We start from the raw sequence: 24,279 nt of genomic DNA, 5'->3' as shown, positions 1-24,279 counted from the left end.
TATCTTAAGATAAATTTGGCTATATAAAATGGTTTGCCTGGATTTTAATAAAATCTTGGGACTAGAGATCCAAAGCCTAGGAATGTAGCTCTGGCGTAGAGTGCTTGCCTAGCATGGGAGAGGTTAGATTTCTAATAATAATGAAAAAATGACTGTGTTAAATATGTAGGCTGAGTTGAGAAGCACTAATATCTTAGTAATATTGAGTCATCTGATTAATGAATACAAACTGTCTTTGTCGTCTAGATATTAGATACATCTTTGCTGTATTCAGTTTCGTGGTTTTTTTTCCTCCCGTAGAGGTGTGCCTGTTTTGTTAAACCTATCTCATTTTGACACAATTGAAAACATATTTCCAATTCTAATTGCTTATTTCTGCTATATGAGGAAGCAATTAACATTTGCATATTAGCAATGCATCCTGCAACCTTCCTGTAGTTACTCTTTTGGGGAGGGTTACCAATTCTTGGGTGACTTTTTGCACAAAAAGATGGTTCTCTGTGAATGAAGGCAGTTGATTTCTTTGTTGTCAACCTCTGTACTTTTCATTTCCTTTGCATGATGTGGCAACACTACTTGACACTGGTGGTGCAATGCTCAAATAAGAATGTTGGTAGAGGACATTTTTGACTCTTTCCAGTCTTAGAGGGAGAAAAACTTTAGTTTCTCATTCTTACATATGATATGAGCGATATCAAATTTAGTAAAATATGTTCATGTTCTCTGTTCAACCGAGAACGTCCCCTTGTATCCCTGGCTTATTAAAGGTGTTTGAATGGTGCATTTGGGTACATGCTCTTGTGTATGCATATGCATGAGGAAGCCAGAGGTTAATGGCAGGTGTCCTTTTAAGTCATTTCCACCATAGTTTTTGAGATGCTGTCTCCCTCTGAACCTGGAGCTCACTGATTCATCTAGACTGACTGGCCAGTGAGCCTCGAGGATCCCTCTGTCTCCAGCTCCCCAGCACCTGAGTCACAGGCATAAAACACTGTGGCCAGTTTGCTTTCTCATGGGTGCTGGGGATTAAACTTGGCTATTTGTGCTTGTGTGGCAAACCCTTTGCCAAGAGAGCCATCTCTTCAGCCCCTTGTGGAAAGATTGTATGATGGACGAGCACAGATTTTAGTCAAGCATCAATCTTGCATCAATTGATGTAATCAATCATCCAATTTTTCTTTAACTTTTGTCTGAGGCAGGATCTCACTATGTAGTCCAGGCTGGCCTCATACTCCTGGTCCCCCTGCCTCAGCGTCCTAGTGCTGGGATTCCAGGTGTCTGTTGTTGCACCCCTTCTTGCTGTGGTGTTACTATATGATTTAAAAGTTGGAACCAGCAATAAATATATGAAATAAATGCCAGTTACTCATGATGGACAATTCCTTTAAAACATCATTGGATTCTATTTGCTAATATTTCCCAAGAATTTTTGCCACAGTGTCCCTTTCTCATTACATCTGCGATCCTCTGCTTTGGTGTCAGTGTAATGCTAGCCACTCCAAATAATTTAGCAAGCTTATCCTTTTTCTGTTGTAGAGAAAAGATTGGAAAGCAGCAGTATCATTTCTTCCATAACTGTTTGGGATGAATTAAAAATTTTGGTTTTATTTGTAATAGATATATGTCTACTCTGATTATCTATGTCTCACTGCATGAGTTTTGGTATTTTATAATTTTCAAGAAATTTGTCCTTTTCATGTATTTTATTAAAAGCAATCATTGTTCCTAGTATTTCTTTTCCTTTTGTCCTCTTTTTTGTTTGTTTGTTTTAAGGCAGAGCCTCACTATGTAGCCCAGGCTGGCCTGAAACTCATCATGCCTCCACCCTCACAGTCCAAGTGCTGGGCCTACAGGACTGTACCACCACACACAGCTTGACATACCTTTATTATAACATCCAAGGGGTCAGTGGGGAGCACCTCTTTCATTTCTTATATATGGAATTTATGTCTTCTTTCTTATTTCTTGTTAGCTTGGCTAGAGATTTATTAATTTTATTGATCTTCTCAAAGATCCAGGCTTTGGATTTGTTAATTTTCTCTATTATTTGTTTTCTGCTCTCATTGATTTCTACCTTGATTTCATTATCTTTTTATTCTTCTTTGTTTAGGCTTAAATGACTTTCCTATTTCCTAGTGTACTAAGGTAGAAACTTTGATGATAGATTACAGATTTTTTTTTCCTTTTTAACAATAAGTGCTTAATCCTATAAATCTCCCTCTATGGGTTTCACTGTATCTCATACTTTTTAAGTTATGTTTTTCTTTTCATTCAGCTGAAAACACTTTTAAATTTCCCTTGAGACTTCTTTAATCTATAATTGTTGTTTGGAAATGTGTTGCTTAAGGTCCAAATATATAAGGATTGTCTGTGGATTGTTATCTTCGTAGATGCAATCAAAGCTGACTTTCCACTAGTTCTAATGAATTCTGTTTCTTTTGGATCTCTTAAGTAGGAGACAGCACCACCTGCCAATAATGACTTAGATCCTACTTTTCAATATTTAGACATGAGGATTTCTATTTCACACTAAATTCCATAGAGTGGAATCTCCAGTACTCATCTTCATTCTCAAAAGAGAATGGCCCTGGTGAGCACTTTTGTCTTATTCTTGAGTTTGGGGAAGACTGCATTTAATAATTAGCTACCAAGTGTGCTGTTTGCTATGTTTCTGCTTTCTTCCAGTATTCTAAGAGTTTCGTTTTAATGAGAAATAAGTATCCAATTTGTGTGTTTGAGTAATCTACTAAAATGATGGTGTAAGTATGTTTTAGTGACAATACAGTAAACGACTTGATAGGTTTTTCTAATGTTGAGCCCAATGACATTTCTTAAGAACAAGGAGTAGATAACCTCCATTCTCAATTTTCTCCATGATATAAGGTATCTCATGAGTAAGTTAATAATATTTGCATGATAATATAGGATGACTCTAGAACTCAAAGCCTAGAAGAGTGCAAGTAGAGAAGTATAAACTGGTTTTAGAAATTGTTACATTTTTACAGATTAGTTCCTTATGGTTGTGATTCTGTTAGCATGCTATCGCATCCCATTGCTATTTATTTATGGTGTTTTCATTGACCTGATTAGCTTGTAATATTCCTTATGCAGTCTTCTGTTGTCTACCATGAGGGCTTCTAACTGTGAGTTAGAAAACTGCCTCTCTTTTTCTATACTTACAAACAATCCCTGCCCATTGCTTATATTTGCATTGGTTTGATATTGTTATATAGCAAATTATCCCAACTTCTAGTGGTTTAAAACAACAGAATTGGAATGTACCTCAGTAGAAGGTGCTTAACTAGCACATGTAAGGCCCTGGGTTCAGCTGGGCAGTGGTGGCGCACGCCTTTAATCCTCTTGGGAGGCAGAAGCAGGTGGATTTTTGAGTTGGAGACCCGCCTGATCTACAAAGTGAGTTCCAGGACAGCCAGGGGTACCCAGAGAAACCCTGTCTCAGAACCCCCCCAAAAAGGCCCTGGGTTCAATCCCCAGAATTGCAAGAAAACACAAAAATAACCAAAATAGCCAAGATCTCATAGCTTTTTTTGTTGTTTGATTTCTGGTTTTTAGTGACAGAGTATGACTATGTATCATAGGCTAGCCTTGAACTCACTATGGGGCCCAGACATAATGTCAATTTCTAGAGTGAAGAAAGTAGGCATGACTTGGCAGGCAGTTCTGACTCAGGGTCTCTCAGAGATGTAGTCTAGGTCTGGGTGGGGCTGCTGACATGAGTTCAAGTTGGGGTAGACCCACCTCTGTGTATACCCTGTGGCTGTTAGCATGGTGCGTTGCTCCCATGCTTCCGCATTGAGGGTCTCTGCTTCTTTACTGGATACTAGCCAAAGGACACTCAGTAACCCAACTCCATTTGGGCCATTCCATAGGTCAACTCAGGACACAAAGCAGCTTGCTTAACCAACACCAGCACAGGAAAACCATAGCGGCATGAAGCTGGCATAAAGTCACTTTCTTTTTGCAGCATAATCTTGAAAGGGACATACCACCACTTTTGTTCTTTCTAGAAACAAGGCACACAGAAAAGTCCACACACAATAGTACAAGATGAACAGAAATAAGAGCTAGAGATGACTGTGAGCTATTTTAGAGGCTATATCTACAATTCTTTTTAAAATTAATTTACTTATTTATTCACTCTATATGCTGATCCCAGCTCCTCCCCCTATCCCCCTCACACAGCCCCTCCATCCATATCCATCTTTCCTTCTCCTCTCAGAAGGGGAAAGCCTCCTTCCATGGTATCATCTCTCCACCCTGGCACATCAAGTCACTGCAAAACTAGGTGCATCCTCTCTCACTGAGGCCAGACAAGGTGGCCCAGGTAGGGAACCAGATTCCACAGACAGGCAACAGAGTCAGGGTAAGTCCTCCACTCCAGTTCTTGGAGAACCCACATGAAGAATGAGCTGCACCTCTGCTACATATGTGTGGGAGCCTTAGGTCCAGCCCATGTATGTTCTTTGGTTGGTGGGTTCAGTCTCTGAAAGCTCCCAAGTGTCTAGGCCAGTTAACTCTGTTGGTCTTCTAGTGGAGTTGGAGTTCCCATCCCCTCCCGGTCCCTCAATCTTTCCCCCAATTTTTCCACAAGATTCCAGAGCTCCATCCAATGTTTGGCTGTGAATGTCTGCATCTGTCTCAGTCAGCTGCTGGGTGGAGCCTCTCAGAAGACAGCCATGCTAGGCTCCTGTCTGCAAGCATAACAGAGCATCATTAATAGTGTCAGAGACTAGTACTTGTCCATGGAATGGGTCTCAAATTGGGCTAATTATTGATTGTCCATTTCCTCAGTCTCTGCTCCATCACCCATCCCTGCATTTCTTGTAGACAGAATAAATTTCGGGTTGAAAGTTTTGTGGGTGGATTAGTGTACCTATCGATCGGCTGGGGTTCCTGCCTGACTACAAGGAGGTGGCCTCTTCAGGTTCTATATCCCCAATGTAGTAAGTCACAGCTAAGGTCACTCCCATTGATTCTTGTATGCCTCCCCTATCCCAGGCCTCCCTCCCCACCTGCCAGCCAATTTCCATTTACTCTCCTGGACCTCTCTTCTTGTCTCTTCCCACACTTGATCCTGGTCACCCTCTCCCCCTGTTCTTTTCTCCATCCCCTCTCCCTCTGAGTTCCCTCCCCTCTTCTACCTCCAATGACTACTTTATTTCCACTTCTGTGTGAGATTTGAGCATCATTGCTTAGCCCTTCCTTGTTATTTAACTTCCTGGGGTCTGTGGGTTGTATCATGGATATTCTGTATTTTGTGGCTAATATCCACTTATAAATAAGTACATACTATGCATGTCTTTTGAGTCTTTTGAGTCTTTACCTCACTCAGGATGATATTTTCTAACTTCATTCATTTGCCTGCAAAATTCATGATACCCTTGTTTTTAATAGCTGGGTAGTATTACATTGTATAAATGAACTTCATTTTCTTTATCCATTCTTCAATTGAGGGACATCTGGATTGTTTCCAGTTTCTGACTATTATGAATAGTGTTTCTATGAGTACTATATGTCCCTGTGATATAGTGGGGCATCTTTTGGTATATGCCCAGGAATGATGTTGCTGGATCTTGAGGTAAAACTATTGCCAATATTCCGAGGAACTGCCAGACTGATTTCCAGAGTGGTTGTACCAGTTTGAAATTCCACCAGCAATGGAGGAGTGTTTCCCTTTCTCTACATCTTCGCCAGCATCTGCTGTTGCTTGAGTTTCTGATCTTAGCCATTCTGACTGGTGTAAGGTGGAATCTCAGGGTCATTTTGATTTGCATTTCCCTGATGACTAAGGACTTTGAACATTTCTTTAAGTGCTTCTTGGCCATTCGAGATTTCTCTGTTGTGAATTCTCTGCTTAGCTCTGTACCCTAATTTTTAATTGGGTCATTTGGGTTGCTGGTGTCTAACTCTTTGAGTTCTTTATTTATTTTGGATATTAGCCATCTGTCAGATGTAGGGTTGGTGAAGATCTTTTCCCATTCTGTAGGCTGCCATTTCCTTTGCCTTACAGAAGCTTTTCAGTCTCATGAGGTACCATTTATCTTACTGCTTGAGCCATTGGTGTTCTGTTCAGGAAGGTGTCTCCTGTACAAATGTGTTCAAGGTTGTTTCCTACTTTCTCTTCTATTAGGTATAGCATATCTCGTTTTATGTTGAGTTTTTTTTTTTTTTTATCTACTTGGCCTTGAGTTTTGTGCAGAGTGATAAGTATAAATCTATTTGCATTCTTTACATACAGACATCCAGTTAGACCAGCACCATTTGTTGAAGATACTCTCTTTTCTCCATTGTATGGTTTGGCTTCTTTGTTAAAAATCAGGTGTGCATAAATCTGTGGGTTTATTTCTAGGTCTTCGATCTGATTCCATTGATCCACCTGTCTTTTTCTATACCAGTACCATGCAGGTTTTATTGCTTCTGCTCTGTGGTACAGCTTGAAATAGGGAGTGGTGATACATCCAGAAGTCCTTTTATTGTATTGTTTTAACTATCCTGGGGTTTTTGTTTCCATATGAAGCTGGAAATTGTTCTTTCAAGGCCTATAAAGAATTGTGTTAGAATTTTGATGGGGATTGCATTGAATCTGTAGATCGTTTTTAGTAAGATGGACATATTTACTATGTTAATTCTACCGATCCATGAGCATGGGAGATCTTTCCATCTGAGATCTTCTTCAATTTCTTTCTTCAGAGACTTAAAGTTCTTGTCATACAGATCTTTCACATGCTTGGTTAGAGTTACAACAAGATATTTTGTATTATTTGTGCCTATTTTGAAGGGTGTTGTTTCCTTGATTTCTTTCTCTTTTGTATAAAAGAGGGATACTGTTTTTGTTTTTTAATTAGTTTAGTATCCAGCCACTTTGCTGCAGGTGTTTATCACCTGTAGGAGTTCTTTGGTAGATTTTTTTGGTGGGGGGAGTCACTTATATATACTATCATATCATGTGCAAATAGTGATATTTTGACTTCTTCCTTCACAATTTCTATTCCCTGATCTCCTTTAGTTGTCTAATTTCTCTAGCTAGAAATTCAAGTACTGTATTGAATAGATAGGGAGCGAGTGGACAGCTTTGCTTTGTCCCTGATTTTAGTGGAATTGCTTTAAGTTTCTCTCCATTTAGTTTGATGGTGGCTATTGGCTTGATGACTATTGCCTTTATTGTGATTAGGTATGTGTCTTGTATCCCTGATCGCTCCGGACTTTTAACATGAAAGGGTGTTGGATTTTGTCAAAGGCTTTTTTGGGATCTGGTGAGAAGATCATGTGATTTTTTTTTCTTTCAGTTTGTTTATATGGTGGATTACATTGATGAGATTTTTGTATATTGAGCCATCCCTGCATCCCTGGAATGAAGCCTAGTTGATCATGGTAGATGATGCTTTTGATGTGCTCTTGAATTTAGTTTGTGAGTATTTCCTTGAAGATTTTTGCATCAATGTTCATAAGGGAAACTGGTCTGAAATTCTCTTTCTCTATTGAGTTTTTGTGTGGTTTAGGTATCAGGGTGACTAGCCTCATAAAATGAGTTTGGCAAAGGTCCTTCTGTTTCTATTTTGTGGAATAGTTTGAGGAGTATTAGGATTGGTTCTTCTTTTAAAATCTGGTAGAAATCTGTGCTAAAACCATCTGGCCCTGGGTTCTTTGCTTAGGAGACTTTTAATGACTGCTTTGATTTCCTTAGGGGTAGTACCACAATTCTTAATGGTAGATCTTTGACAAAGCTTCCAATTCCTCTTTTGGACTTCTTTAATTATTTTATTCTAAAATTATTTGTTACTACTACTACTACTACTACTACTACTACTACTACTATTGTTTGTGAATGATGCAGGGGAAGGTATTCATATGCCACAGCTCAAATGTGGAGGCCAGAGGTGCTGGCTAGCACTCAGGTGGCCGGATTTGTATGGCAAGCACTCTACCTGCTGAGTTGTCTCTTGACCCTCTTCTTATTTTTTAATGAGTACATTGAATGCTGTGCATTCTCTGAGAACATTAGCAAAATTCCATTTTTTTAAATATGTGGAGAGGTGATTGCTTTTGAACTTTTAGTAGTACATAATTTTCTTTTTTTTCCTCTTTTGTCCAGATTAACATTGTGTGTGTGTGTGTGTGTGTGTGTGTGTGTGTAAGGCAAGAATAATTAAAGAAGAGGTCATGGATTTGAAGGGCTGCACAGAGCAGTTGGATGAGTGAGTTGGATGAGTGGAAATGATATAAATATACTATTCATGTGTGAAATTCTCAAAAAAATTTAAAAGTGCAGTTTTTGCTTTATTTCTGGAGGCATCCACTTCAAACCACATTTTATTAATATATTGTCATTTTATTTTGCCTATGGTTTTCTTGTGGCTCTCTATATTTGTTATCTTGAAATCCTCTTTCCTTCAGGACTAAACTAAAAGCCTCCCTATCATGCGTTAAGTAAGTGATTTATATATTCGGGCCATCATTTTAAATTATTTTTAGGTTTGTTTGTTTGTTTAGACAGAACCTCTATTTGGCCTGAAAAGCTACTATGCATACAGGCTGGCCTCATGGCCTCCCTGTGTCAGCCTTCTAAGTGCTTGAGTTAAAGCTGTACATTATAGGGCAGGACAGATGAATGCTTATTTCTCTTACAGAGGTCCCAGGTTTGATTTTCAGAACTCACATGGTGGCTCACAACTTTCAGTAACACCAATTCCAAGAGTTCTGATCCCCTCTTCCAGACTTTATGGGTACCAGGCACATACATGGTACACATAAAGGTAAAACATTCATACACATAAAATAAATACATAAATCTGAAGAAAAATGTGCCACCACAACTGACTCTCAGGCTTCTTTTTACCTTCCATTTTGAAACAAGGGGTCTCTCACTAAGTTGCCCTGACTGGCTTTGAACTTCCAAACCTCCTGCAATAGCTGGGATTAGAGATTATGTGCTACTAGGCCCAGCTAGCAATTTTTAAAAATTTCTATTGTGGATTGATGCATTATAAATTTTTCGAAGTATTTGGTGTGTATTTGAAAACTATGTGCCTTTTCTGTTCACAAAAACACACATATGTTCAATCTTACTAATTGTATCATTTCAATCCTGGTGTTCTTATTTAGTTAGGAAGTTATTATAGGAAACTGACACATGACGTGCTAATTTCTGGGGCAGGCATGTTTTACACTGCTGTTATAAATTTGCTGATCTCTATGTTAAACCTATGCTGTAAAGGCTTGTTGCAAGTAGATCTTTGGTGTGGTATATATATATATATATATATCAATTAAACGTTCCTATCCTTCTTGGTGTTTTTGCTTTGAGTTTTGTTTTGTCTGGCATTAATATTGCTACATCTGCTTTCTCTTTGTTGGCACTTGAGTATATTTTCTCAATTCTTTTATTTTCAATCTTTCTGTGTTATTTTGTTTTACATATGTGTCTTGTAAATGGCACACAGCCATCTTGGCTTTTGACCTAATCTAAGAGTCTTTGTCTTTTAATGGGGCAATTAAACATTCACATTTATTGCGATTGCTTATGTGCTTGGACTAATTCTGGCCATATCCTTTTGCGTGTTTAAATTTAGACTGCTTTCTTATTGTTTTCCTTCCATTCCTGGTGCTTTCCTTTGTTATATGGACAAAATTTTCTTTGTTTCATTTAATTTCCAGTAATCTGTGAAAAGTATACTTCTTATTTTGGAGCCTTAAGGGGTTATTCATATAGCCTTTATGGATTCTCTACCAATATTTAGTATTAATCTGCATGTTTTTTCTCTCTCCAAATGAGGCAAGAACTCTAGCATGCCTTTCCCTCTGCTCTGGCCAGTGCCAGTACCCTGGTCATGCTTAGAATTGATACATTGTCTTAGAGATGAACTCATTTTCTTTGCTTATTCCTTCTGATCTCCTACATCCTGTTTTAAGTCACCTTGGTTCTCAGTGTCACATATCTATTATCTGTAGAGCAGAGGAAATTTGTAACTGATACATTGCTGAGTGTTTGAATGTCTGGAAAAAATGTCTTCAAATTCACACTTTCCATTTTCTTTGCATTAGTGGCCAAGTGTATTTCACAATGGTAAAAATTAAAGATACTGTATCTATAATTCTCAAAGGCTTGAGGTCTAGGGATGATACGTTTTATGTGTAGTTAGCCTACCATTTTACTTTCACACTACAGGCAAGGCTAGGGGAGTCTCAATGTTATTATCCCTTTCTTTGCTTCCAGCGCCCCATTGAAACATCAATGAAACTACCTACAATTAGTGGATCATCTCAGTATTCATCAGTTATCAGGGTCAAGTTCGAGATTGCTTCTCTAATTCTCTTTCATCCACGAAGCCATATGACTTGGGAGTGAGCTAGCATCTGGGAGGCAGATTTGGCCTTGTGGTAGGAAGACAGCCATCAGACTCATGGCTGGCTGCAAGTTCCCAGGACTCCTGGATATACTACAATACTAATTCCACTGTATTGCCAACAAGAGCTCCATGGTAATCTTGTTCCTGCTGTTCCAGTGATTTAAGGTAGAAAGAGTAAACTTGAAAACAACTGCAGTGATGATACAGTCTTTGGCAAACCACAGCCCAAGGGCTGCCAGCTAGGACTGCACAAAGGTCATGGCTTTTACAGTTCCAAGGAACTTCCTTCTCATCATGCACCATGAATGCACTTCAAGAGTCACAAATATACACAGCCAGAAGCCCATGCACTGTGTACTGCAGGCAAGACTGCAGACAATGTTCTCACTAAGGGCATGGCTACTGTAGGCACTCATTCAGTCATCACGTTCTTCCTAGGCCTCCACTGGACATCACCCTATCACCCCTACCAGATGTAACATTCAATGATAGGAAAGCTCCAATCCTTCTTACATGAGGAGAACTCTTTCAGTCGCAAATGGAAGAGGTTCAGTTCAAACTGTTCTAAGCACACACACACAAAAAGGCTTGGATTAGATTAGTTCACCTAAGTGAAAAGTAGTCAGCTGCTACACAGTGATGTTTCAGCCAGCGTCATATATGCCATGGTTGGCCATATGTCCTAGTGGCATCATAACCATCTTAGTCTATGGGAGTAAGCACTGATCTTTGCACAACAACAAAACTGTCAATCTTTCACGAACACACAATTGCGTAACAGTAGCCACTAAATGCTAAGTCCCAGGTTCAAACAAAGTGTGCTTCATCCTTAGGCAGGTTTTCCCACAGAGCCTGAAAGTCCAGGTTTATGTCTTCTACTTGTTCTCTTTCTAATGACTCTTTCCTTATATATCTATATTTTCTTTTTTCATGGGAGGCAGATTTACTGGAGAGTGAACCAAAGGCTTTACACATATTGTTGTTGTTTTGGTTTGGGGTTTGGTTTGGTTTGGTTTTTTGTTCATTGGCCTATTGGTTTTCTTTTTCTTTTTTCTCTTTCTTTCTCTCTTTCTCTCTTTCTTCCTTTCTTCCTTTCTTCCTTTCTTCCTTTCTTCCTTTCTTCCTTTCTTCCTTTCTTCCTTTCTTCCTTTCTTCCTTCCTTCCTTCCTTCCTTCCTTTCTTTCTTTCTTTCTTTCTTTCTCTCTCTCTCTCTCTCTCTCTCTCTCTCTCTCTCTCTCTCTCTCTCTCTCTTTCTTTCTTTCTTCCTCTCTCAGACAAGTTTGACCTGGAACTCACTCTGTAGCTAAGGGTGACATTGAACCCCTCCTCCTTCCCCCTCCCAGGAGTTGAGATTACAGGCAAGCACAGCCATACCTGGTTCGTGTGGTACTGAGAATCAACTCTGTGTTTTCTGTTTCTTTCATGTTAGGTAAGCACTCTAATAAGTAAGCCACATCTCCAGGCCAATTACTTTTTTTTTTTTAACTTCTTAGTGTGACATAGGGTCTTACAAAGTTACCCAGGATGGCTTTGAACTCATTTTGTAGCCCAGACTGGACTGGAACCTGTAATCCTTCAGCTTCAGTCTCCTGTGCAGATGAAATTACAGGCCTGTATCACCTGCCCTGGCTATATGATTTCATTAGATTTTCTAATGAGAGTTTCTATTGGTTCAGCCAGGGTCACATGACTACACAAATCAATCAATTTTACAACTAAAACAGAATATCCTTCTGGCAAAGGCTGAGTTGTCTATCAGCCTGTGGTGCTGACTGACATGGACTCACAGGTAGAGAGAGGTGATTTTCTGAGAAATTTTCAGTGTCTGCTATAAAAAAAACCAAGTTGCATAGCATGCACAAAGCTCTGAGTTCAAATCCCTATGTTGTAAATGAACAAATAAATAGAATGGATGTAACTTTAATTTTTTTCAAATCCTATTTTTAACAATGGTTCTTAAACACTTTAACCTCCCTTGTAGCCCACCGCCCACCAGAGGGAGTGGAAAAGGAAGGATATGGGGGTAGAGAGGTTGCGAGTGGGGGGAAGTGGATGTGTTTGAAAAGAATCTTTGGAGCAACTCCCATCTGCATTGTCTGGAACTCAGCAGTTCAGTTCACGGGTCAGCAGAGGCAGCTCAATCCACTCGCAAACACCTCATGGACATACCAGCAGTCCGGTTCAGTAATGTCAGGATAGCAACAGAGGTGACACAACTTAGCAGAGACAGCCAGGCCTCAGCCTTGGCTCCAGTCAGCAAATGGATATTGAACAAATTAAAAAACACTGCTGTCAGGGAAAGGTTTGGGTTTATGGCTTTTTTTTTTTATAAAGATAGGGTCATATTAAGTTTCTTGGGCTGCATCAAACTTATGGTAAGCCTCCTGCCTCAGCCTCCCAAGTGTTTAGATTATAGGTATCTGCCACCATGCTCAACTTTTTATATGTTGATCATGGTAAGCAATGCCACGTGACTGCGATAGGCTTGTTAGGGGAGTGCTTTTCAGTTCTTGTCTCAGTATTGGAGCTGCTAAGACACCTCTAATGGCAATTTTGCTATTTTTAGGGTCAAGAGGGGCCCCAGGTCTGACAGGGCTACTGAAGAGTGCTATGGGGAAAGAAAAGGCAGAAACAAAAACACCCAGGTGTCCCTGTGGAGCAGACACCAGGACACAAGGGTCATCCTAGCTCTGCCACTTACTTGCTGAGAGGCCATTCTCCTCTGGGCCTCAGTTTTCCCGTGTGTAAGCTGAGATGATTGCACTCACCGAATAGTCTAACAACCTACTTAAAGTGGAAGCTTTTGTTCTATTCTTTGGGAAGGAGGGAGGAAAGGGAGAGAGGGAGGGAGAATCAGGAGGCTGAGCTGGAGTCACCCCCCTCCATCTGGAACCATGTGGAATTTCTGCAGTAGAGCCATTTAACCTGACTTTAATTTGAGTTGAAACGTCTGATATTTCTGATAGTAATAACATGCCCTAGATGGGGCAGGGGGCACAAGGCCTCCTGAAAAGCACACCAGAAAGCCCTCTCTGTTCATGCTCTGAAGCACAGCCTCCGGCAGGCAGGGATCCCGGCACTGAGGCCCAGAGAACGGGTGCTCCTGAGAAGCTAGGTCAGAGGGATCCACCTCAGCCTGGCAGGCGGCCATACTAGCGGCATGGTGACTTTCTGTGCTTCCTCCTGTCAGCCTGCCCCATCCTGCTTTGCTAGGCCTGTTGGCTAGCTTTGGCCTGGGCCAAAAGCCCAGAATGACATGAAGTGTCACCTGAGATGGCAGGCACCAGTCCTGGCAGGGGAGAGAGGCTTGGGGTGGGACAACTGCTAAGGTGGCCACTGCTGGGTGTGAAGGATCCTCCTTACACATCATCCTCCCTGAACTGAGTCCCTCCTTCTACACAGGCTCCTCCTCCTCAGTGGGAGGTCCCATCAGCTGTCACCCAGCCTCTCCTGGTCTGACACAGATGTTTCATCTTAACCCTCCCTGTGTCACAAAGTAAGCCCTAGCCCAGATAAGTGTGGGGGAGTAGGGTCACTCATTCATTGGAGGACACAGCAAAGACTTCTCTTCCTAATAGTTCAAACACTGTGTATTAGGCAATGAATGTGGAAGTCCTGCCTAGAGTCTAATTTTGTCCCTTCATACTGTATTTATTCTGAGCTTGAGATAGCAAACTACTGGCCCCCATTTACTACATAAATAGTACTTGGAGTCACTATTGACGCCTTCCTCCAGTTTCCCACCTCCAGTCTCCTTTCTTGCCTTAATGATTTTTTGGTGACAAGGCGATGAATGGGCACCTGAGAGCCCATGCTAACCTCTGAGCCCAGAACAGGCAGCCCTCCAATTACCCATAACACTCATGGAAGGAGAGGCAGGACTGGGGAGAGGGTGCTTTCTTTCCCTTTTTAAACACACACACACACACACGCACACACACACACACACACACACACACACATATATGTATATTTAAGCAAGGAAACAGATTTCACTTTCAATCTTCTTTCCAAGAGATTGTTATAAACAAAAGCAGGTCTGGAGCAGGCGGAGGAGGGGGAAGAGAGGAAAATGATTTGGGAGATTAAGGAGGCGGCCACGACAGCGTCCCCCTTTTAAACCTCAATAAGGTTGTTTTTCTTGGTCGTTTTTTTCCTCCTTCCCTCTCCAGCCAGCGTTACTTAAAAGGAACATTATGTTATCACAAATCAGATTTCCAAACATCATCTCCAGGTCACTGTGAACAGTTCAGCAATTTGACTGCAGATTCCTGGAGGAGTCCCCTTTAACCTCCAACTCACCAGAAAGCTGCCCCCTGCACAGTGCTGTGCTATGGACCAGTATCATGCCACTGGCTACCCCTGTGTCCCAAGGGGCAGCCAGGGCTCCCACTGCCTGCTGCGGGGTATCCCTGGCTCTGTGGGGTGGGGGCTGGACCCTGGTGGGGTAATAATGTGGGTTTCATTTTTCCTCTGCCATAAACTTGGGGCTTATCGGTGCCACGGAGCTGCCAGGGGAGATTAAAGTCACGGCTGGCGCCCTAGTTCCAATGCACCGTGAGAGACCACAAGTATTCCAGCTGGTGCGGTGGGGCCTGGTGAATGAGGGTGAGACTGGGGGTGTGGGCCAGCCAAGGCCTTCTGGAACGGAGACCTTCCCCATAGTGTGTTGTATCTGGTCAACCCTAAAGCCATCCTTCGCCTTCTTCTTATCTACTCTGTCTTCTGAGGACAGGTTGGGAGGAAATGGATAGAGAAAAAAGACACCAGTCAGGCTGTGAGGTGTTGAAGCTGTAGAGACCTGAGTAGGAACTGCAGTAAGGAGGATTTGGGATAGAAACAAAGGAATTCCAAAGTGAAGATTCAGGATCTGTGGAGTAAGTCTCTTCCCCGAGAATGGAGGCGAAGCATTGAACCGTAAGGAGTCGGTGAGCTTGGCAGCGAACCAAAGGGAAACAGCTGAGTGACAGCAATTGGGATTGGGGTTTCTGCATGTTCCATGTGTCCTCAGCTGCCATGGAATGGAACCAAGCAGAAAGGTTACATTCCAGGTCCTCGAGCCAAAACATTCTCTCTAGGATCCTATTGCCATTAACATTCTCCAACTTCCCAATAGCCCTAGGACGCAAGAATTGGGACATCCATTTTATATCACAGATGGAAAATCAGAAGCACAAAGAGGTACTATCTGGTCAAACAACTTGAGAAATGAGTTGAGGAGTCGGAGCTAGACCTCAGTTCTCCTTCCTTTCTTTGACTCTTGTCGCTGTGGTGTGGTCCTTTGCAGGGCATCTCTTGCTCTGGTGACTTTTTTTTTTAAAAAAGCAAGTGACAAAACAGACCCAGAAGTGGACTCTTGGCGCTGAATGGGGTGGACATGTAGAGTAGTACAGAAGGCGAAAGAATTGCCTGAGCAATTTGGAATGCAAGGCAGGGCTCGCAGGCAAGGCTGAGAGAAGCCAGGGCTTTGCACAGGGTGAGAAAACACTGTGGTCCTGAGGCCGGACTGGAACTCACATCTGTTGTCCTTCACAACCTAGCCTCTTTCTGCCAACCTATGATGTTGCAGGCACGGTCTGAGTACCCTCTAGGGTTAGGGTTTAAGTTAACCAGCCAAAGTCTCCAGAGGACCATCTGCTTTGGCCTTAGAACCTGTAGACTCCATACCTAGAGGACCTTCTGACGCTCCAGCCTCAGAATGTGGACCCAGAGCCCTCGGTAGTTCATAGATGGAAAGGTAGTGAGCTGGGTCTATAGGTCTGAGTCACAGGCCCTCCCCATCTCCAGGCTCCCCCTTCCTCTTAGATTCCCTATCTCCCCTCCAGATCACTCCCAAGAAAAAGAAGGCTTTACTCCTCCTGCTATATTATCCCACACTCCTCCAGAAGTGTTGCAAAGTGACCACAGTGGCCTTGAGTAGACTCGTACTCAGCCCACCCCCATGAGAGGGCCGCCTAGCCACCCTCATCTCTCAGCCATTTGCGCTGAGTATGCAGAGGCCGCTCCCTTGCTTGCTTTATTTATCTTGGCCCAAGCACCATGAAGCCGGATCTGAGGGGAGGATGGAGAGGCCATTTTCAATATTTCCTCCCGGCCTCTCCATGCCCTTGAGTTGCCCCTTAGTACCCAGGAGGAGAGGGCAGAGGTCTATGGTCTGAAAACAATGGTTTGAAGCTGGGAGTGGGGGAGGAAGGAAGGAGACGATGGAGGGAAAGGGGGTGGGGGTGGGGTGGGTTCTGAACCTACAAGCCCTGTCAGGGACTTGCAGGTGATGCACTTTCTCTCTCCAGGTGGGGCTGCAACCCCCCACTGAACTGTTCCCACCATGGCTCAGCTTCAAACAAGTAGGGGTGCTCAGCACCCCAACCCCCACAGGGCCACACAAAACTGCCTGCCTTGGAAAGCCACTGGAGTCTTCTCTTTGAGCCAGTAGGAAGGGGAGCCTTGTGGAGAGGCCAGGGGATCTGGGAATCTCCAGGCCCCTCTTGCCTGAGTAGCGCTGTCCCACCACAGGACTCCCTGGCCACCTCCTATTCATCTTGTTTGCTCTGCTGGAATTCTTGTCTCCAGTTATGTCCTTCACCACGCCCTGTGCTGTTTTTCAGCCAAGCCACACGCATGGAACCGCTTTCATCTGCATCTTCAGCTGGGCTTGCCTGTCCCAAGGGCTCAGGGACGTCACTATGCTGACTCCCCTCTAATCAGTCTCTAGCACTCCTATGCTCAGGTGCATCCAGCTGCACAGAGACCTGGAGGTGGCAGTGGGGTGGCCATCTCTCTAGGCCTTGTGTACATGAAGTGGGGGAGAAGGCATTTTCTTCTGGCAGAGATCTGCAGGGACCCAAGTGGCTAGGGATAGGCAGCCTTGGTTCTAAGTATGCATGGGTGACAAAAGGAGTCTGGCTCTATTCCTGCTCGGAGGGGTAGGGGTGGGGGATTTGTCAAATTAATTGTGGTAGCTTGAATGTATCCCATTCCCCTCAATGCACAGAATCCATGCATTGGTCCCAATGTGGCAGTATGAGGAGACAAAGCCTAAAGGGTGGAGTTTCGGCCATGAGCACAGAATTATCCTGAGTAGCTTAATAGTGTCTCATCAGAGTGAGGGTAAGTTTTCGAGTAAGTTACAAGAGTGGGCACATACAAAGCAAGGTGTCTCCTTTTCTCAATGTTGGACATGTGCCCACTTGTTCTACTTCCAAAACAGCTCAAAGATCTTCCCCAGTACAACGCTCTTAGACTTCCCAGATGCTAGAACCATGAACCGAAAGAAAGTTCTTTCCTTTATAAAAGATTCAGTCTTTGGTGATCTATTACAGCAACAGAAAACGGCATAAGACATCTACAAAAGAGGTCATACCACTAATGCCAGCATCAATAAGACCATTACACTTTCTTATGGCAAGTATTACCCTAAGCACCACACACAAACTCACTATTTTTATCATTACTGACGCTATGAGAGGCTGTTACTGTATGTAAGCATCTTTACAGGTGACAAAACTGTCTCCAAAAGTTATTTGAACCACTGTAAGAACCAAGTGTTAGGACAGGGACGCAGGGACTGAGGATGTCCTCAGGCAGAACAATTATGGGAGGGCACTGGGTCCTCTAGTAATCAGCTGCAATAAAAGCTGAGCTGATCAGCTCTCAGTGAGGTATGGGAAAAGCAATTGTCAGTCAGGAGACTAATCTACTCTGTTCTGGGCTGGAGATGATGGAGACCGTAGGGAGCTATCGGGACACAGTAGAGACAGCAAGCTGACACTTGGACCAAAATAGCAGACATAAGGAAAAATGTAGGCCTTACTGAGAAAATGGTGGTGCCATTTCTGATGCCAGAAGGGTGGAGAGGGGCACCTGACTGCAGTCTAAAGGACCTGGAGGGCAGTCAGCGAACCTCTGGCTTTAGAGGCCACAGAGAGCTCACAGGCCTCCGGGCAGTGTGTCCCTGCACTGAGATGACAAAAGGGGATGCTGGAAAGAATGTCAAGCCTTCAGTAACAGATTCATCGGTAGCACAGGGAGCCCCGTTTAGGGCTGTTGAGCAGGACAGGGTGGTTGGTATTGTGCTTTGTGTTTGAGGTCACTATGCTTGTATAGGAGGGGACAGGAGGCCAGAGAAGAGATAGTGGGGAAGGCAGGAGGTGACATGCAAGAGATAAGTTGTAGCCTTGAAGCAGGCTGATTCAGACCTCACTGTCACTGAGTATGAGACCACCTGAGGTGGAGCCTTCCGACTTAGATGGCTCTATTGTTCTGTCACCAGCTGCTGCCCTTCTCCAAGACACTGCTACCTGCTGAAAGGCCCTTGAGATATTCCAGAGACAGCATCCAGCAGATCACATACAGGCTGGCATAGGGCATCAAGAATGGATTGGTGGGGGATGGGCCTCCCCCCTTTATAAGCACAGACTCTTAGTAAACTTGGGGGCCTTGAACAGAAACATGTCTTGGCCTCCATTATTTCTCTTGCCATTTCCTTCCATACAGCTCCGGCCTCCCACTCAGGAACCCAATTAGTGTGGCTGCAGGCGGCTTACAATAAGTGATGGCAGAGATGGCAGCCACTGAGGAGCGGGAGTGGGCTAACCAGGCCTGGTAGCCCAGGCCTGCAATCTCAGATGCTCCAGAGGCTGATGGACGAAGAGTGTCCTGGGTTCCTGACCAGCTAGAATACATAGTGAATTCCAGCTGAGCCTGCACTATAAATGGGACCTTGCCTCCAAACCAGACACAAATAAGGTCTGCGGATAGTTTAGTAAATGCAGAGATTTGGGTATGATCCCCACAATACTACAACAGAAATAAGTAAATACATACCAGAGTGAGATTAGGTAAGCCAGAGTCACAGCTATAGGAATGAGCCAGTCATGAGGAAGGGTAGGATGGCCTGTGGCTTCCTCCCTGCTTGTTTGCTTCCCTTGGGGGTCCTGGTCATAGGCCTTTTGTTTCAGGATAGAAAAAAAAAAACACTTCCAAAGGCAGCCCCTCCTTCTTACCACAGGTTATAAATCTCCAAAGCCAGACACCAACACACACCTGCCCCAGACCTGGGCTCCACAGCTGGGCCACTAGGGTAGGGACTGGCGCTTCCCAATGGTGGGAGGGTTTCCAGGCTGTTTCCAAAGAAAGTCCCAGCTGGTGAAACACCAGGAAGGAGGAGGAGAAGCACATGCATCCCTGAGAAGGGCCCTGAATTTCAGGGATGCAGACCCCAAAGAAGAGAGCTGGGGCCAGATGGAGGGAGGGGGCTCTTGAAAGGAGTGTGGGCTGCCTGGGGAGTCAGACAGGGAAGGGATGTATGGGGAGACAGAGGGATGACTGAGCCAGGAAGAAGGAGTGGAAGCCTCTGGGAGCCAACTGTTTCAGGCCTGAAGCCTGTGCTAAGGAATATCCATCTGCAGGGACAAAGCTCACCCGAGTCACGGAAGATGTACAGGTGGCATTGGCTTTTAGACGTTGGGTGGTAATGTGCAGCAGGCCCTTGTACACAAAGAGATGGCATCAAGCTGAAAAGACCCACCTGTGTCCAAACACACCGGGAGACTGTTGAGAAAGCAGGAAGCCCAGAGAGGGATAGCAACTGCTCGCAGGTGCACAGCAGTAGCAGAGTCTTTAACACCTGGGGCAGGCAGGGCTTTCTGGTTCAAAGCTCTTCATCCCGAAGAGAAGACATGCCAGGAAAGACAAAGAAAGACCTTGAGATTCATCTCTCCCTACTTGGAGAGAAGTCTTTTCTTCTCAGATTTGTAGGGGGCAGAGACTACTAAGGACTGGCTGCAACGGCAGTCATTTCCAGGCCAATTAGATTTGGATGATTGTTGGTGGTACTGAACTAGAACTTGGCAGGAGATAGAAAGCCAAGGGATAATTCTTGGTAGGAAGAATGAAAATGGTTGGGGCCAGTGTAGAAGCTGTGGAAAGTGGCTAGGTGCCTGGCTGAAGTCTGCCTTGCAGCTAAAAATGCCTGTGAGCTAGAGAATAAGAGGAAAGATGGTAGGGTGGTGTGGGGAGGGGAGGGCAAGATGTTTATTAGCCCCGGGAAGCAAGGCGATACGTTCAGGGGGGCAGCCATGAGAAACCTTGGGAGACCTGGTCTCCAGGAAGCATGGTCTGGTTTGAAGTCCAGATTTCTGCCTGCAGATCCCCCTCCAGACTGGCCCACCACACTTGGGAAATCCCCCTTAGAGCGCACGTGTGCAAGAAGAGGTAAGCTTCGAGTTGGGTTGGATTGGCACTTGTGAAGGGTTCTGTCCTCTATGTCATTGACAGGGCCACAGACAAGGCTCAGTTTCCCCAGCCTCGCTCAGACTGTCAGCACATAGATAAGACCCTGGCACATACCGGGCATGTGTTCTCCCTCTTGTATACATGGAGGCTTCTCGTAGTCCAGAAAACAAGCAATGGTCCTAGCTGCGGGTGTGTGGCACCAGGGAGCACTCTCATGTAGAAACCCAAGGGCTGGTCCTATGCCACATTTCATTGGCCTCTTAACTGATCTGCTACCTGGGATGCCATATCAGCGATCCATGCCACACTGGCAGGGAGCAAAAGGCACGCCTGAATGGTCTCAAAAGCAGCTCCAGCTAGAGTCTCCCCTCCTGCCAATGGCCCCTGCCCACAGGTTGTGTTCTTGACTCCTGCACTAAGCTCTGTGATTTAGCCCATTAATCACTGTCATGGCTACCCAGACCTTCATGAGACCCTCTCTATTTAGTCATGGATTGGACTCCAGGCCCAAGTCTTGGATTTTGTCACTGGCTGGAGAGGTGTGCCTTGCACATTCTTCCTTCTCTGCTTAAGTCCCCACTCTGGAATACCCCAATGCATCCAACAGGCCCATGGCAGCTTGTTGACAGGGAAGAGAGCTGGTGAAGTTGGTATGTCCTCTTCTTTGGACCTGGTATACTCAGAGAAAGTAGTCCTGGAGGTTAAGAGCTGTTTCCTGCCATTGGCTCATGTGCAGAGTAGCAAAGTTTAGGCGAGATTTTTTTGGGGGGGGGAGGGGCTGGTCAGTAAGGGAGCAGAGAGGGAGGGAACAAGCCACAGAACCTCCTGCCAAGCAAAGAAAGGGCCTCTTCTAGCCCTGACACTGTATTTCCAAGCTGTCAACCCTAGCCCAAGGTTATACTCCTAGTTAGAAGCAACCACAAGGCTGGCCAGGCATCCTGCTTTGAAGACGTGGCTGGATTTTTTTGGAAGAGATAACAATGTGGCCTTTGTCCTCCCTTCCTCCTCTCATTCTCTTCTCTTTGCTCACTTATTCTTTATGTGGTCATTTTCTGGCCTGCCTCCAAAGCAGAGCAGGGGTTGGAGGCCACCAAGCTAGACCAAAGAGATCGTTGGGACAAACCTGTCCCCTCTTATGAGCTGGTTCCCCAACTAGGGCTCGGGAGTGAGGCCTGGGCTTTCGACAGGTTGCCCTGTCTGCTCCTGCCTAGAGGAAGGGGAAATGCTGAACTACTTGCACATCCTGGGGAGCTGCGAGAGAAATGAAGTGGAGCCAGAGGGGCATATGCTCATAGGCAGGTAAGCAGCACACTGACTTCCAGGAGCCAGAATTCAGTGGTGCTCTAGGTCACTAGGCAGACACAAGTTGAGCCAAGGGAATTTCAGTGGCAGCATCAACAAGTTCGGTTCTTCCCAGGGATTCTGAGCCTTAGAAAGTCTTCCAGAAACTGGGAACCCCATTCCATACATTACCTAAGCTTCTAGCCAAATATTTCTGGGCTTACAAAGTCCTCTGAAGGTCATCTTAACCACCACTACCACCTCCACCCCAGCCTCCAGGCTTGAGGACTTTCCCACGTGAGTGCCTGGGCTCCAGCGCCTTCTTGCTCCTGTGTTTGTTGCCCACCACAGAAGGAAGGGCGTTTCACAATGAGTGAGACAGCATGGCCTCTGGGGTCCAGGGCCCCTCTCCTGGCAAGGATTACTTGAGGCGCAGGCCTTTCAGGCTCTCTGGACTGGCCCTGCCTTTCTGGCAGCAAGCCTGCATCTCCATTTCTAAGCGAAGCCTTGCTGGCTGGCCTCAGGAGCAATCTGAGTCCTTGCCCAGGGCCTCTGAGAGCAGCAGAGTAAAGCACTCCCAATCAGCCTTTGGCCGCCTCGCTTCCTGCAGGTGGGAAAATCATCCTATTTATCCCCAAATGGATTTGTCTACTCAAACAACAAACAGACGCAGAGACACACATGGAGTCATGGACATATGTGGAAAAGACAAGCTGGAGATAGATACACATGCGGTCGCTCTCTTTCCCCTTCCCTTTCTGCCTTTCTCCATCCCTATGACTGTCTCCCTGTCTCTGTTCCTCTCTCTCTCTCTCTCTCTCTCTCTCTCTCTCTCTCTCTCTCTCTCCACCACCCCCTCCCTTTTTCAGCTCTTTCTCTTACCCTTTCCCAAGGCCCCCTCTTGCTTCCATTACAGCATTTATCAAAGTGGCCTGACCTCATGTTGTAAAAATATACAGCATGGAACAAAATCCACCTTAAACTCTCTTCTAAATATATTAAAATAATAGGAATTCTCATCTGCCTGATTGAATTTGCTGCTCAATATTAGAAGCATGCCAGGCCCTTCTGGATCCAGTCTAGAGCTGGGAGGGGCTGGGATTCCCTGCCTGACTCTTCTCTCAGAGCCAACACTGCCGCTTCCTTGATGGGCGGGGCCGGGGGAGGGAGTGGGAGCTGTGCTCCAGCCAAAAGACCTTGGGCAGCCACCTCCACCAGCAGCCAGCACAGCGCACTGAGCAAGTGCAGACAAGCTCGAGGCTCCTCTGGCCTGCAGCTGGTAGCCTCTGCCCTGGTCCTAGGGCCAGCAGAACTCACAACGGCCCTGTGCCTATTCCTAGGCGCTCTCTCCACACTCACTGTTCTGTCCCCAGGGATGAGACGAAGCTGGTCTTTGTGGACTTGAGATTTGCCGTCAAAGTTTGAGGAAACCTTCAACAAATTTACTCCTTCGTTCATTCGTTCATTTAACCTGTATTATTAAACACCTTACTATGAGCCAGCACTAACCTAAGGACAGGGAATACAGAAAAAAGAAAAGAAAAAAACCCTTCAAAACCTGCCTTCACAGAAGGTGAGCATGGCCCTACGTCCTCTTTGCTCTCTAAACTTTCCACTCCTTATGAACAGCAATGGGGAGGCTTTACTCTACCATAGACTCTGCTTTTCAGAACTTCCACCAAGGCCATGAGCACGACTTGCTCAGGACACATATACAAAGCTGCTGGCTCACTGGGGGCCATGGTGTGTGAGCATAGTGGGGCGGGGTGTCTACTGGGAGATTTCTACTCATTTAGGACCACGACTTGGAGGCTGGCTTTGTGAGCAGCAAGTTGTTTCCAAGTAGGCATCATGTAGTGTCAAAGGGCACTGGCTCGGTTAATAGCAGCCCCTGAGGTTACAAAAGGGAACCATTACTGGTTATAAGTGGAACAAGTCGAAGATGGTGGTACACTTCTAAGGTCACCATTTAGGACTAGAGAGGCCCTTCCTCAAAACAAACAACAAAACTTGCCAATGTGGTAAATGACTATCATTGCCCATTTTACAGATAAGGGAAACAAGGCACAGTCGGATTAGCTAATTGTCCCAACCTTCACTGAAGTCTGGCTGCAGTCAGTTGTCGGCCACAAAGCTGTTCTACCTCCGGATGGACTTCCCTGTTAGACTTTTCTTAACTGCTTGCCTGGGCCCACGGCACTCGGCTGAGAGTACCAACTCAGCCTACTGCTCCTAAAATACTTCTCATCATTGTTCTAGAACTTACCTAGAATAGGTAAGAATAGTTAGTTGAAGAATAGAATAGTAGAATAGTTAGTTGCTCCTGGACTCTCTGGGTCTCTGGCCATACATATAACTGTAACTTTATTTTTTCAAAATCTATTTTTAATGATGGTTC

The sequence above is a fragment of the Mus caroli genome, unplaced genomic scaffold (genome assembly GCF_978045245.1).
Source record: "Mus caroli unplaced genomic scaffold, Mus_caroli_1 scaffold_5, whole genome shotgun sequence".
In the NCBI taxonomy this organism is placed as follows: Eukaryota; Metazoa; Chordata; class Mammalia; order Rodentia; family Muridae; genus Mus; species Mus caroli.
Note: the sequence above shows the minus strand (reverse complement) of the source record.